Here is a 16,581-nt window from a genome sequence, read left to right on the forward strand (position 1 = left end):
CAGTGATGCAAACAGATGCCAAGTCTGGAGAATAAGCCGCATGCCCTAGTATTTCCCAACTGAACCCCTCGATCGTTTCCCTGACACGTTTTGCTTTGTGTGATGGGGCGTTATCATGGAGCATATGACTTTATGTAGCCTTTCTCCATATTCCAGTCGTTTTTCACGTAATGCTCGATTTAAATGGATTATTTGTTGTTGGTAGCGATCAGATCAGATTAGATTAGATTAATACTTGTTCCATAGATCATGAATACGACACTTTGTAATGATGTGGAACGTGTCAGGTTAATAAAAGATGTCTGTACAAGATATTACATTACACAAAATATTGCATGACACTAATGTTTAAGTTGTTTTTTTTTCTTAATTTATGTCTAAAAATGCAGCCAATGAGTAGAAGGAGTTGTCATCTAGAAATTCTTTTAATTTATTTTTAAATGTTAGTTGGCTATCTGTCAGGCTTTTGATGCTGTTTGGTAGGTGACCAAAGACTTTTGTGGCAGCATAATTTACCCCTTTCTGTGCCAAAGTCAGATTTAACCCTGCATAGTGAAGATCATCCTTTCTCCTGGTGTTATAGCTATGCACACTGCTATTACTTTTGAACTGTGTTGGGTTATTAACAAGAAATTTCATAAGTGAATATATATACTGTGAGGTTACTGTGAGGATCCCTAGATCCTTAAATAGATGTCTGCCAGATGACTGTGGGTGGGCTCCAGCAATTATTCTGATTACACTTTTTGGGCAATGAATACTTTTCTACTCAACGATGAATTATCCCAGAATATGATGCCATACAAAAGCAGTGAATGAAGGTAGGCATAGTAAGCTAATTTACTGAGATTATTATCACCAAAATTTGCAATAACCCTAATAGCATACGTAGTTTAACTCAGACGTTTCAGCAGACCATCAATGTGTTGCTTCCAGTTTAACCTCTCATCAATGGACACACCTAAATATTTTGAAAATTTTGCCTTAGCTACAGACTTCTGTTCAAAGTCTATACTTATTACTGGAGTTGTGCCATTTACTGTACAAAACTGTATATACTGTGTTTTATCAAAATTTAAAGAGAGTCCGTTTGCTGAGAACCACTTAATTTTGTGAAAAACATCATTTACAATTACATCGTTTAGTTATTGGTTTCTGGATGTTATTACTATACTTTTATCATCAGCAAAAAGAACTAACTTTGCATCTTTATCAATGTGGAATGGTAAGTCATTAATGTATATCAAGAACAGTAAAGGACCTAAGACCGAACCCTGTGGGACCCCGTACTTGATAGCCCCCCAGTTTGAGGAATCAGCTGTTGTTTTAACATTACATGAACCACTTATTTCGACTTTCTGCATTCTTCCAGTTAAGTATGAATTAAACCATTTGTGCACTGCCCCACTCAAACCATAATGATGTAGCTTATCCAAAAGAATTCCATGATTTACACAATCAAAGGCCTTTTAGAGATCACAAAAAATACCAATGGGTGATGTCCGGTTATTCAGAGCATTTAATATTTGATCAGTGAAAGTGTATATAACATTTTCTGTTGAAAAGCCTTTCTGAAAACCAAACTGACATTTTGTTAGTACTTTATTTATATGGGAGGCTACTCTTGAATACATTACTTTCTCAAAAATTTTTGATAGAGCTGTCAGAAGAGAGATTGGGCAGTAGTTGTTGACATCTGACGTATCCCCCTTTTTATGCAATGGTTTTACAATGGCATATTTCAGTCTATTGGGGAAAACACCCTATTACATACGTGGCTGAGAATCCTACTTATCTGTGGGGAACAAATTTTAAGTACCTTGCTGGAAATGCCATCAATTCCGTAAAGCTTTTACTTTTCAGTGAGTTTATTATTTTACTGATTTCAGAGGGAGAGGTTGGTGGAATTACAGTTGTTTCAAACTGCACAGGTATGGCCTCTTCTATTAGTAGTCTTGCCTCTTCTAGTGAAGATCTAGATCTATTTGCTCCACAACATTTAAAAAATGATTATTGAGAATATTTTCAATTTCTGATTGTTAGTTAGTACACTTGTCATTCAGTTTTATGGCACTAAAGTCTTCCTGTGCTCTTGGTTGCCCTGTTTCCCTTTCAATAATATTCCAAATTGCTTTAATTTTATTATCAGAGTTACTGATCTCAGACATGATACACATGCTTCTGGACTTTTTAATAACTTTTCTTAGTACTGCACAATAGTTTTTATAATATTGAACAATTTCTGGGTCAGTACTCCCTCTTGCTGTTAGATACAGTTCTCTTTTACAGTTGCAAGATATTCTTATTCCTTTAGTTAGCCAAGGTTTTCTATATGTGTTCTTGGAATTATGTTTAAATATTTTCTTGGGAAAACAATTTTCAAATACCCTTAAAAATGTATCGTGAAATAAGTTATATTTCAAGTTTGCATCGTGTTCCTTATACACTTCATCCCAGTCTAGCTGCTGTAGGCTTTCCCTAAAGTTTGCAGTATTTATATTGTTAATTGAACGCACTGCTTTGAAAGTCTGATTTGATGTACTGCACAGTGTTAACGGTTTCACCACGTTTTAGCAGCTCATAACAGATGACACCCTTCTAATCCCACCAAACACAGAATATTGTCTTCTTCCCAAAGCGATTTGGTCTTGCAGTGGATGTTGATGGTTTACCTGGATTCACCCGTGATTTACGACACGTAGGATTCTCAGAATATATCCATTGTTCAGCACCTCTCACTACTCGATAAAGATGCGACTTTCTTTTGTATCTGGCGAGTAGCATTTCACAAGTGGTCATTCGATTTGTTTGCTGTGTTTCATTCAGATCACGCAGAACCCATTTTCCGACTTCCTGCAACTTTCCTATAGCTTTCAACTGAAGAGAAACTGCTTTTGCGTCACATTCAATGATTCCGGGAGTTCCTATTGAGTTTGAGTATCATCTTCATCCAATAAGGCCTGCAATTTGTTGTCATCAAACTTTTTCGATGGTTTCCCGCGCTCCTCGTTTCTCACGTCAAAATCACCACTTTTGGATTTTTTAAACCACTCGAAACACTGTGTTTTCCAAAGAGCATGTTCGCCGAAAGTTTCGACAACCATTCGATGCGATTCTGCAGCTGTTTTTTTCAAATGATAACAGGAAACCAATGCTGTCCGCAATTCGTAGTTCGTAGGCACAAAACGCAACATGTTTATTGGTTTGAAACAAACACCAATGCTTGAGTTACTGTGTGTTGACATTCGTCGTCAACCGTTACAGGAAGCAGATGGCACTGCAGGCGCGGTCTCACTAGAGAGCCTGTATATAGAGAGAGTGGCCATAGGTGAAGTTGCCCGTGATTGGTTAGCAGAAAAATGGCGCCAAACGTCTCTCGCGCTTCCCATGTTTGCCGTGCTTTTGAGATGGATTGAAGTTCAGAGGACTTTTGGAAACGATTAAAAGGTATTTGAATTATTGAAAGACTTGTTATGCGTTGTGCATGCATGTTCGATTTAGTTGTATATCGTTTTTAGTACGTAATTAGCATTTGAGATCTTAAATACGAGTTGAAATAATGAAGCGTTTTGTGATGAAGTCGGTAGGCCTACATGTTTGAAGTAAACACGTTAGTAATTGTACAGTATTGTTTTTGACATCTGTAATTCGTCCTGCAGACGTTCGTAAACGATGCCAGGTTGTGCTGCATTTGGTTGTTCCAATAGAGGCGAAATGGATTTCGCATGTTAGCATTTCCATGCAATGAAGAAAGACGAAAGCAGTGGGCAGTCACAGTCGACAGGGCTGAGATAAATCAAACAGAAGCCTTGTGGACACCAACCAAGTACTCTTATCTAATAAAACAACTTGCAATATACATAGTTAAATTTGAAAACAGACCTGTAAATTGGCTGTGTGAAAATTATTATAATACATTATTCTTACAAACAAAGGCATTTAACGAATGATTTCGCCATATTGTCTTGTGCTTTTGATCGGTGAGTGTGTACTCCATTACTGGCCATTCAAAAGTCCCGCCCGCAGTTTGGCAGAAAAATGGCTGCCGTATTGTCCGGTCTCCCTATACAGGCTCTCTAGGTCTCACAGATCCTACACTGATGGGGAAATTCCGGTTTCATACTTCTACACCTGGTATAGGCATAAGATGAGTTAAAGCAAATGCGTAGGCCTATAGAGAGTATTGTAAAAATACACTCCTGGAAATTGAAATAAGAACACCGTGAATTCATTGTCCCAGGAAGGGGAAACTTTATTGACACATTCCTAGGGTCAGATACATCACATGATCACACTGACAGAACCACAGGCACATAGACACAGGCAACAGAGCATGTACAATGTCAGCACTAGTACAGTGTATATCCACCTTTCGCAGCAATGCAGGCTGCTATTCTCCCATGGAGACGATTGTAGAGATGCTGGATGTAGTCCTGTGGAACGGCTTGCCATGCCATTTCCACCTGGCGCCTCAGTTGGACCAGCGTTCATGCTGGACGTGCAGACCGCGTGAGACGACGTTTCATCCAGTCCCAAACATGCTCAATGGGGGACAAATCTGGAGATCTTGCTGGCCAGGGTAGTTGACTTACACCTTCTAGAGCACGTTGGGTGGCACGGGATACATGCGGACGTGCATTGTCCTGTTGGAACAGCAAGTTCCCTTGCCGGTCTAGGAATGGTAGAACGATGGGTTCGATGACGGTTTGGATGTACCATGCACTATTCAGTGTCCCCTCGACGATCACCAGTGGTGTACGGCCAGTGTAGGAGATATCTCCCCACACCATGATGCCGGGTGTTGGCCCTGTGTGCCTCGGTTGTATGCAGTCCTGATTGTGGCGCTCACCTGCACGGCGCCAAACACGCATACGACCATCATTGGCACCAAGGCAGAAGCAACTCTCATCGCTGAAGACGACACGTCTCCATTCGTCCCTCCATTCACACCTGTCGCGACACCACTGAAGGCGGGCTGCACGATGTTGGGGCGTGAGCGGAAGACGGCCTAACGGTGTGCGGGACCGTAGCCAGCTACATGGAGACGGTTGCGAATGGTCCTCGCCGATACCCCAGGAGCAACAGTGTTCCTAATTTGCTGGGAAGTGGCAGCGCGGTCCCCTACGGCACTGCGTAGGATCCTACGGTCTTGGCGTGCATCCGTGTGTCGCTGCGGTCCGGTCCCAGGTCGACGGGCACGTGCACCTTCCGCCGACCACTGGCGACAACATTGATGTACTGTGGAGACCTCACGCCCCACGTGTTGAGCAATTCGGCGGTACGTCCACCCGGCCTCCCGCATGCCCACTATACGCCCTCGCTCAAAGTCCGTCAACTGCACATACGGTTCACGTCCACGCTGTCGCGGCATGCTACCAGTGTTAAAGACTGCGATGGAGCTCCGTATGCCACGGCAAACTGGCTGACACTGACGGCGGCGGTGCACAAATGCTGCGCAGCTAGCGCCATTCGACGGCCAACACCGCGGTTCCTGGTGTGTCCGTTGTGCCGTGCGTGTGATCATTGCTTGTACAGCCCTCTCGCAGTGTCCGGAGCAAGTATGGTGGGTCTGACACACCGGTGTCAATGTGTTCTTTTTTCCATTTCCAGGAGTGTATATGTTTCTATAACTTTGTAACATCCCCTTGGAAAAATTTTATGAATGGCAGTGCTGGAAAACCTCTACGTTATTTGATTTTCAAACAGCTGAGCAAAACTGAACGTACTCAGACATTTCTCTCTTTACTTATTCTGATCATCACTAAACTGACACATAATATTTTTTTAGCACAGCGCAATCTGACTTTCAATAATCCCTACAAAAGAATGGCCCTGAATAACAATAACCTATACCGTTCATGAATCACTTACTTCACAAAAATCTTCGTTTCTCGAACTTCTGCAATACAGTGAGCGCCAATACTGCCAGCTAAATAAAAGATTCTAACTACTGAAGGCACTAACTACTGATAGGCATAGTTAGCAAATGAAAGATTTTGATAGAGCACAAACAATATATTTACCTTAATGATATTCAAAAGTCATCATATTTATACCAGTTCATGATATACAGTATTACAAATTTACTCTTTCTGATGGACACACGTCCAGATCGTCCGCTCTCAGAATTCTGCCATCTCTCTCCCCACATCCACCACTGCTGGCGGCTCACCTCCAACTGTGCAATGCTACGCGCTGTTCCCATCCAACTACCCAACACTACAACAGCGAATATTCCAACCAGCCACAAACTGTACACAGCACAGTAACAGATTTTCATACAGAGCACTACGAGGCGTTACCAACATAAAAACCTAAACAGCCTACTTACACGTTCTTCTCCTAGGAAACTCGATTTCTCAAATATTGAATTAAATGAGAAACACTGTTGCACACTTTGTCTTTCTCGATGAAAAATGGCGACAACTGCGTGTCGGGACACCAGGTCATTAGTGTGAAAACCAGGACGTCTGCTCAGCTAGTTTAAATTTGATCATTTTAAGAAAGCAGAAACACAGACAACTGACATAGCACACCATTTGAAAATTTTGCAAACCGCTCGCAAAAGTAGATACCTCGACATTTTGGAGGAACTTGAAATTAATGGCAGTAAGAGACGAAATCCTTGTGTGTTCTTAACGAGCAAAGCGTCTTCAAACAAAACTCTTATTTCGAAATATTTGAAGAGCTTATTGCCTAACATTCGAGTTCCAAGTGAGAAGTTTTATGATGCACCGTCGAAGGCTTGCAAGAGACCAGCAGTGTCGGCGTCATCTACAGAGCTCTGAGGACTCGCGTCACACGGAACAGCACAACGAAAACTGTATGGTAGCCAATAGTGGTGGGCAGGAAATCGCGTATGTTAGAAATCACAGTGATTGAGAAGTCACAGATATCACAATAACAACTTTACAAAATCTAACTGCGATTTCAGTCACAGTTAGCAGTCGCAAGTAGCATTTCACATTCAACGCCGTGAGCCATCTGTGGCCGAATTCCGTACTGCTTTCTGCGATTTCAGTGACAAATCGCGGCTAGAAGTCGCAAGTAGCAACTAAAAAGCGCAGTTAACAGTGCCATCTGTTGGCTGAAGTTCGTACTACTCTCATCTCTGCGACACGCTATCGAGTCTAACTGCGATTTCCGTGACAAGTCGCAACTAACAAGGGAACCTCCCCATCGCACCCCCCTCAGATTTAGTTATAAGTTGGAACAGTGGATAGGCCTTGAAAAACTGAACACAGATCAATCGAGAAAACAGGAAGAAGTTGTGTGGAACTATGAAAAAAATAAGCAAAATATAGAAACTGAGTAGTCCATGCGCAAGATAGGCAACACCAAGGATAGTCTGAGCTCAGGAGCGGCGTGGTTCCGTGGTTAGCGTGAGCAGCTGCAGAATGAGAGGCCCTTGGTTCAAGTCCTCCTTCGAGTGAAAAATTTACTTTCTTTAATTTCGCAAAGTTATGATATGTCCTTTCGTTCATTGACGTCTCTGTTCACTGTAATAAGCTTAGTGTCTGTTTTACGACCGCACCGCAAATCCGTGCGATTAGTAGACGAAAGGACGTGCATCTCCAATGGGAACCAAAACATTTGATCGCAAGGTCATAGGTCAACCGATTCCTCCACAGGAAAACACGTCTGATATTTGCTATACGGTACTGGTGACGGCATGTGCGTTACATGACGTATGTTGTCGACCCATCTAACTTGTACACTTGGCGAATGGGTAAAAAGATTCTTCTACCTCGCCCGATTTAGGTTTTCTTGTGAATGTGATTATCACTCCCAAAAAAGTGATCGCATCGGACGGACAGATAATAATTGTCTCAAAACAAAAAATTAAAATTTTCACACGAGGGAAGACTTGGACCAAAGACCTCTCGTTCCGCAGCTGCACACGCTATCCACAGGACCACAGCGCTCCTGCTTGCGCGTTACCCTTGAAGTTGCATATCTTTCACATGGACTACTCAGTTTGCATATTTTGCTTATTTATTTCATAGTTCCATACAATTTCTTCCTGTTTTCTTGATTGATCTGTGTTCAGTTTTTCAAGGCCTATCCACTCTGCCAACTTATAACTAAATCTGAAGGGGGTGCGATGGGGAGGTTCCCTTGTAAGAGTCGCAAGTAGCAACTAAAAAGCGCAGTTAGCAGTGCCATCTGTTGAGCAAAGTTAATACTATGCTATTCGCTACCGAGTCAAACTGCGATTTCTGTGACAAATCGCAACTAAGAGTCGCAAGTAGCAACTAAAAAGCGCAGTTAACATTCTTTTCCTAGTGCCATCTGTTGACCGACGTACGTACTTCGTTACGAGAGCCTTGTGCCTCACGAGATCGACGTGCTGTGTGTGACTGTGTGCATAATACTGCATATGAAGGGCTTATTTCAATAGTGGTACAAGTCCACTTTTGTTCATTTTGAGATACAGAGTCGTAAAGTTAAATGAGTGCTGAAAAATCTGCAGTTGAGATACCAGAAATATTCAAGCATATGGCTTCTTGCTAGAGATGAACCTTTATTTATGTTTGTTTGGATCATTAATTTCAGAAGCATTATAGACAGAAAAGTGGAGGTAATGGACTTGTACCACTATTGAAATAAGCCCTTCATATTATATGATGACATGCATATTCAACATCAGTTATGGTTGGTCAAACACAGCTGTGACTCTGAATGTGTTATATTAATAAGAAGCAACATTGCCTTTTTCTCCTGAAAATATCAAGTAACATAACAAATGTGTTTGATTCTGCTTCCAATATGACAGTTTTGGTTAATACTCCACATGCCTACAGGACTTTGCAATGTTAACACAGCAGAACTCAAGATACCTGTATAAGTGTAGTGAAATAAAAACAGTATTATTGGTCATATGAATGTATCACTTTTGTTCCGACACAGTTCAAGACTCGGGAGAAAAGTTTTACACCTGATGTTCTACATGGCAACTTCACACACAAGAACTTTTTGCCGACACTGCTACCACCTACATAAGTAAGCTTTTCCTGTGTTACTTTCAAGTAATGCACTTAAGCTATTCCTGATTTAACTGTAAGATCTGTACTTCCCACTTTCGTATCAACAGCCTCAAAATGCATATTGTAGACTTCGGGATATGTTACAGGTCAGTGTCACACCAAGATTGTGGAGAAAGAGGGGGGGGGGGGGGGCGGCGGCATGTCACTCTCCAACAAGTGTTTACCAATAAATATGTGGCGGAAAATTACGGGTATAGGACGGCTTAACATGTGGAAAATGAGATTTTCATTATTCACTCACTGTATTTCACATTTATTATTCCTTTAAAATCGCACAACAACTTCAATAAAACACAGCTTAATCACTCATCTACACACTTATTTCGCAATAATGTCACTTTTAAACTGCAAATCCTCTAAGAGCTCTCTTGAATCTTCACGAGTCTCTCCCAACAGCCTTGATGTGGATAGATACGTACAGAAACCAGAACTGTGTCTGCAAAATCACAAGGATTATTAAACAATTTTTGCTGTCACTAATTGCAAGCAATATAATTGACAGAGTAGATTGCTAATATTTGCTGTAATGAAAGCCACTCAATGGGGTATATTTCACATTTGCAAGAACGATCCCACTTAAGTAATTAAATCCATCGAAACACTTAGAAACTAACCTCTCGTCTGACGAAAACGGTTTAAAGACGCAGTGGCAATTTCTCCAGATCTGCTGACAATGATATTTTGAGTTATCACTTTACTGAGTGACTGAAATGTAGTTCGGGTACCTGAGAACATAACAATATGTTAGAATTCATTTTCTAAACACAAACTATTACGGTACTGTATGGCTACTTACATATTAATTACACTATTAATATTTTCACACTTGTTTCTTTAATACAAAATTAAAGCCAACGGAAGAACAAACGTAAAACATACTTACCAATGACAGGTTTGTTGAGATACAATTTTCTGTGTGGACAGATGTAGCTTTTTCATACGGTGGTAAGTCGCAGAAATCGCAGGAGTCACAGAAATCGCAGAAGTAGCAGAAGTCGCAGAAATAGCAGAAGTCACAGAAGTCGCAGAAGTAGCAGAAGTCGCAGAAATCGCGGAAGTAGCAGAAATCGCAGAAATAGCAGTGGCGGAGGGATACGCGACCTAGGTTCCTTAACTGCGACTCTTAACTGCGACAAATCACAGTTAAGAATAACAGATACTGAAAAGTAGCATTCACAGAAATCACTGCTATCGGAAAATCGCAGTTTAGCCCATCACTAGTAGCCAAGAGAAAGCAACACGCAACTTCAGCGTACCCTGTGCCATCTAGCGGCGGCCTCTGCACTTCACCACGTTCCTACTACAAATTAGGGTATCTGTTATTTATTTTAATGAAATACTCTTGTAATTTACTTCTTTTCGTTAATTTACGTCCGTTCCTGTTTCATTTTCATTTTTGTTAGTTACTATTCGAGTCAAAACATAAACTGGAATATGAGAAAAACAGGACAATATGCACTACCTTGAATTTTATCCCATCTTCTTCCTTTATAATATTAATTTTTGAATCATCACAATGGTTTCAATTTTGATTGATTTCGATAATTAATTTTTTTCTGTCGAATTCTGACCAGCTGTAAACTGTCAGAAGACTGATACATTTTGCATATGGCCAAACTTTTTTTTTAAAATCTTGCATTATCATATTCAGCTGAAACATTTTAAACATCCACACTTTTAAATGGACTTCCTTTTAATTACTTTGTACATTTATTTGTTCATTACGCATGCATGAAAGACCTCTTGGTTTGCTTTGCATCCTATGTATAACTGGTTGAAGCATGCATTGGCAGCCACCGGGACATGTCAGCAACTCTTCACTCTGTTCAGTAACACATACAACACTTATACTCCTTGGCCGAGCAGTTCTAGGCGCGTCAGTCTGGAACCAAGCGACCGCTACGGTCACAGGTTCGAATCCTGCCTCGGGCATGGATGTGTGTGATGTCCTTCGGTTAGTTAGGTTTAAGTAGTTCTAAGTTCTAGGGGACTAATGACCTCAAATGTTAAGTCCCATAGTGTTCAAAGCCATATACTCCTCACACATACACAACATTTTAATTTTTGGCTGCGACAACATCCTCAATGAAGAATGATGTCCCACAAATAAAGTAATATGGTTTCAGTCCGGCGGTTCCGACCAAGGTTTTCGGGACGCTTCCCTTGATTGCTGCCGGAACAGTTTGATAACTGGCTGAATAGAACAGCGACTATCAATGGGCCGCATCTCGAACAGCAGACTCCACTCCTGGAAGTGGAAAAAAAAACAACATTAATGTGCGTACAGGAGTCACAGCTAACAGGCGCAGGAGAAAACAGTAGCTGTCTGCGGAGCTGTGACAACAGTGAGAAGTTGCCATAGAGACGTCGACTAAATCACGTTACATTATTGGTTGAGGTAGGCCCACAAAGCTGCCATGCTCAGCCCAGTGTAACCATCAGGAATCAACTTATGCCGTTTCAGGCATAGCGCTCTGTATTGCTTCATTGTGTATTTCCTTCAGCTGATGTTGACAACAGTAGACTTTCCTGCTAACATTCCCTTAAGTTATTTTGTATGTTTGTGACGAACGCAGTGATACAGTGCAGGTAAACTGCTAATAGAGAGTGACTCGGACCTTACAGTTCTGTCACTGGTGGCTTGCATGCCTCAGCGATACTTGCCCCATAAGGGGCCTCCCAGCCAATGATTCCAAATGCTCATTTCCATTACTGCAATGGAGGGGTATCTGTTGAGAGGCCAGACAAACTTATGATTCCTGAAGAGGGGCACCAGCCTTTTCAGTAGTTGTAGAGGCAACAGTTTGGATGACTGACTGACCTGGCCTTGTAACATCAACTAAATTGGCCTTGTTATGCTGGTAATTGCGAAGGGCTCAAAGCAAGGAGAAACTACAGCTGTAATTTTTCCCGAGGGCATGTAGCTCTGCTGTATCCTTAAATGATGATGGCGTCCTCTTGGGTAAAATGTTCCGGTGGTGGTATAGTTCGTCATTCATATCTCCGGGTGGGGACTACTCGGGAGGATGTAGTCATCAGAAGAAACAAAACTGATCTATGGATACAAGGGTGGAATGTCACATCGCTTAATCAGGCAGGTAGGTTAGAATATTGGAAAAGGGAAATGGATAAGTTGAAGTTACATACAGTGGGAGTTAGTGAAGTTCGGTAGCAGGAGGAAGAGGACTTCTGCTCAGGTCAATACATGGTTACGAATACAAAGTCACATAGAAGTGAGTAATGCAGGAATAGGTTTAATAATGAATAACAAAATAGGAATGTGATTAAGCTATTATGAACAGCATACTGAATGCATTATCGTAGCCAAAATAGACACGAAGTCCACTCCTACCACAGTAGTACAAGTTTATACATCAGTTACCTCCGCAGATGATGGAGATTGAAAAGGAGGAGATTATTGTTTAACGCCGCGTTGAGAATGGGGTCATTAGAGATGGAGCAGAAGCTCTGATTAGGGAAGGATGGAGAAGGAAAGTGGCCGTGCCCTTTTGAAGGAACCATTTGCCTTAAGCGATTTAGAGAAATCACGGGAAAATAAATCACGATAGCCGGACGTGGGTTTGAACAGTCGTCCTCCCAATAGGGGTCTGTGCGCTAACCACTGCGCCACCTCACTCAATATGAAGAGATTGAAGATATATATGATGACATAAAAGAAGTTATTCATATACTTAAGGGAGAAACATTTGTATTGAGGGACTGGAATTTGATAGTAGGAAAAGGAAGAAGGAAAAATAGTGGTTTGGGGAATGAAAGAGGAAGCCAACTGGAAGAATTTTGCACAGGGCTCTACTTGATCACAGCTACTATTTCGTTTAAGAATCATGAAAGGAGGTTGTATACTTGGAAGATACCTGGAGACAATGGAAGGTTTCAAATTGATCACATAATGGTAAAAAAGAGATTTCGGAACCAGATTTTAAACTGTAAGGTATTTCCATAGGGCAGATATGAACTCTGGCCACAATTTATTAGTTATGAGCTACAGATTAAAACTGAAGAAACTGCAAAAAGCTGGGAATTTAAGGAGACGGGATCTGAATAGGCTGAAAGACCCAGAGGTTATTCAGAGTTTCAGAGGGAGCATTACCAACAATTGACCAGAACAGAGTGAAGGAATACAGTAGAAGATGAATGGATAACTTTAAGAGCTAAAATACTGAAGGCAGCAGAAGATCAAACAGGTCAAAAGACAAGGCCTAGTACAAATCATTGGATATCATAGGAGATGTTGAATATCATTGATGAAAGGATAAAATACAAAAATACAGCAAATGAAGGAGGCGAAAGGGAATACAAACATCTGAAAAATGAGATTCACAGGAAGTGAAAAATGGCTAAGAACGAATGGTTACAGGACAAATGTAAGGATTTAGAAGCACATTTCACTATCGGAAAAATAGATACTGCCTACAGGAAATCAAAGAAACTTTTCGAGGAAAGAGAAGCATCTTTATGAATATCAAGAGCTCAGGTGGAGAACCAGTATGAAGCAAAGAAGGGAAAGCTAAAAGATGGAAGGATTGTATAGAAGGTCTATACAAGGAACCAGTACTAAGCAAAGAAAGGAAAGCTACAAGATGGAAGGACTGTATAGAGGGTCTATACAAGGAATATGAACTAGAAGTCAATATTGTAGAAATGAAACAGGATGTAGATGAAGCTAAGATGCAGGATGATAAACTGTGAGAAGAATTTGACACAGCAAAGAAAGGCTGGCACCAGAAGTAAGATGACATTACGTCAGAACTACTGATAGCATTGGAAAATCCAGTCATGACAAAACTCTTCCATCTGGTGTGCAAGATGTATGAGACAGGAGGAACATCCTCAGACTTCAAGAAGAATTTAATAATTCCAATTCCAAAGAAACAGTTGCTGGTGGGTGCGAAAATTACCGAACTATCAGTTTAATAAGTCGCAGTTGCAAAATACTAACATGAATTATTTACAGAAGAATGGGAAAACTGGTAGAAGCCGACCTTGGGGAAGATCAGATTTTATTTCAGAGAAATGTAGAAACACACGAGGCAATTCTGACCCTATGAATTATCTTGTAAGATAGGTTACAGAAAGGCAAACCTATGTTTATAGCAGTTGTAGACTTAGAGAAGGCTTCTGTTAATGTTCACTTGAATACTCTCTGAAATTCTAAATGTAGCAGGCGTAAAACATAAGGAGCGATAGGCTGTCTATAACTCGTATAGAAACCAGATGGAATTTATAAGAGTCAAGGACATGAAAAGGAAACACTGATTGAGAAGGGAGTGATACAGGGTTGTAGACTATCCCAGATGTTATACAATCTGTACACTGAGCAAGCAGTAAAGAAAACCAAAGAAAAATTTGGAGTAGGAATTAAACTTCAGGGAGAAGAAATAAACACTTTGAGGTTCACCTATGCCATTTTAATTCTGTTAGAGGAGCAAAGAACTTAGAGGAGCAGTTAAAAGGAATGGACAGTATCTTTAGACAAGGATAAAGGATGAACATCAACAAAAGCAAAACAAGAATAATGGAATGCAGTCAAATTGAATCAGGTGATACTGAGGGATTTAGATTAGGTAACGAGACACTAAAAAGTACTAGATAAGTTTTTCTATTTGGGCAGCAAAATAACTGATGATGATCGGAGCAGGGAGGATACAAAATGCAGGCTGACAATGGCAAGAAAAACATTTCTGAAGAAGAGAAATTTGTTAACATCCGATATAGCCATAAGTGTTATGAAGCCTTTCCTGAAGGTGATTGTCTGTTGTATAGCAATGTATAGAAGGGAAACATGGAGAATAAACAGTTTAGACAAGAAGAGAACAGAAGCTTTTCAAATGTGGTGCTATAGAAGGATGCTGTAGATTAGATGGATAGATCACATAACTAATGAGGACGTACTGAATAGAATTGGGAAAACAAAAACTTCGTCACACAACTTGACTAAAAGAAGGGATCGGTTGATGTGACACATTCTGAGACATAAAGGAAACACCAATTTGATATTAGAGGGAAGTGTGGGAGGTAGAAACTGTACAGAAAGACTAAGAGATGATTACATTAAGCAGATTCTGAAGGATGTACATTGCAGCATTTATTTGGAGGCTTGCACAGTATAGAGTAGCATGGCGAGCTGCATCAAACCTACCAAGCGAGGTGGCGCAGTGGTTAGCACACTAGACTCACATTCAGGAGGACGACAGTTCAATCCCGTCTCCGGCCATCCTGATTTAGGTTCTCCGTGATTTCCCTAAATCGCTTCAGGCAAATGCTGGGATGGTTCCTATGGAAGGGCACGGCCGATTTCCTTCCCCACCCTTCCCTCACTCGAGCTTGCGATCCGTCTGTAATGACCTCGTTGTCGACGGGACGTTAAACACTAATCTCCTCCTCCTGCATCAAACCAGTCTTCGAAGTGAAGACCACAACAGTGCAACAACAACACTTATTATCCATATAATGTAGTAGTTTGTTCCTCTTCCTCTAAGCCTTGCTTACATTAATGTAAAACGTATTACTTGTTTCTCTTAAATGGACTGATCTTAAACGTCTGCATTACGTTAAAACCACAACGTCTAGAAATATGTCATATTTAAGTGGTCCTCAAAGGAGAGAAATAAAAGCCTGTCAGACAAAAAAGTTATAAAAGATAATGAAGATAGATACAATTTTCCAGTGATCAGCTGCACACCACGAACAGGCATGAGTTAAAATTAGTAAGGAAACTGAAATAAAAGAAAGTCTGACCACTTAAAAGTTGAACATGGAGGTCAGTGCAGTTGCCAAAATGAAACGGGGGAAGATTCTAACTGTTTGAAAGTTCGTATAGGACATGATACTAGCTGTGAAAATTAATCGGGTATAATCAGAGAAATCCATCTTTTAGCACTTACAGAGGATTAATCCAAAGTAAAGTGAATGAAGAAACTAAACTAAAAATTATAAATAGCTGCCTTGCAGGCCTCAGAGTCCTATCACCACATACACTGAAACCAAAAGATGGTTTCGCTGTGATTATTATTATACTGAAACAGATCAGAAATTGAACGATTTTGACCATTTTATTCCCTTAGTTAAACTGCAGTATATTATATAGCGTGCTGGTTATTCACATATAGAGAAAATGGATGGCGTGATGGGCAAATTAATGATTGGCAATATATAAGCAAGAGAATAAAAATAATTGAAACTTGCACTACATATTTAAATGTGTGTATTATTTAAAACATGTGGAAACATGGTAAAACCGTTGATACGCTTTTGGATGAAGGGTTTGGCCTAATGAAGGCTGTAATTTCTAGAATACTGAATGTAACAAAGACATTATGTCTGTGTCAAATTGCTTTCCATGGAATGGTGAATCTGAAATAGGTGAACAGAGTCATGAAGACACATCTTTCAAACGAAAAAACTAAAACAAAACATTGAGCTCACAAATTCAAAATGAGAAACAAGCGTTAAACAGTTGTGTTTTAGAGCACGTCATCAGTGAAACTAAACACCAGTCATTCTATATAGCGTG

At 40.6% G+C, this 16,581-nt stretch overlaps 1 long non-coding RNA gene across 1 annotated transcript; it reads right to left on the minus strand.

Annotated features, from left to right (window-relative positions):
- Positions 1-9,322: 9,322 nt before the first annotated feature.
- On the minus strand, positions 9,323-10,063 carry LOC126092948 (uncharacterized). The gene is made up of 3 exons (XR_007521372.1): positions 9,931-10,063; positions 9,662-9,772; positions 9,323-9,483 (listed from the first exon to the last, which is right to left on the minus strand). It is a non-coding gene; the product is annotated as an uncharacterized LOC126092948 (long non-coding RNA).
- Between the last annotated feature and the right edge of the window lie 6,518 nt (positions 10,064-16,581).

The sequence above is a fragment of the Schistocerca cancellata genome, chromosome 7 (assembly GCF_023864275.1).
Source record: "Schistocerca cancellata isolate TAMUIC-IGC-003103 chromosome 7, iqSchCanc2.1, whole genome shotgun sequence".
Classification (NCBI taxonomy): Eukaryota; Metazoa; Arthropoda; class Insecta; order Orthoptera; family Acrididae; genus Schistocerca; species Schistocerca cancellata.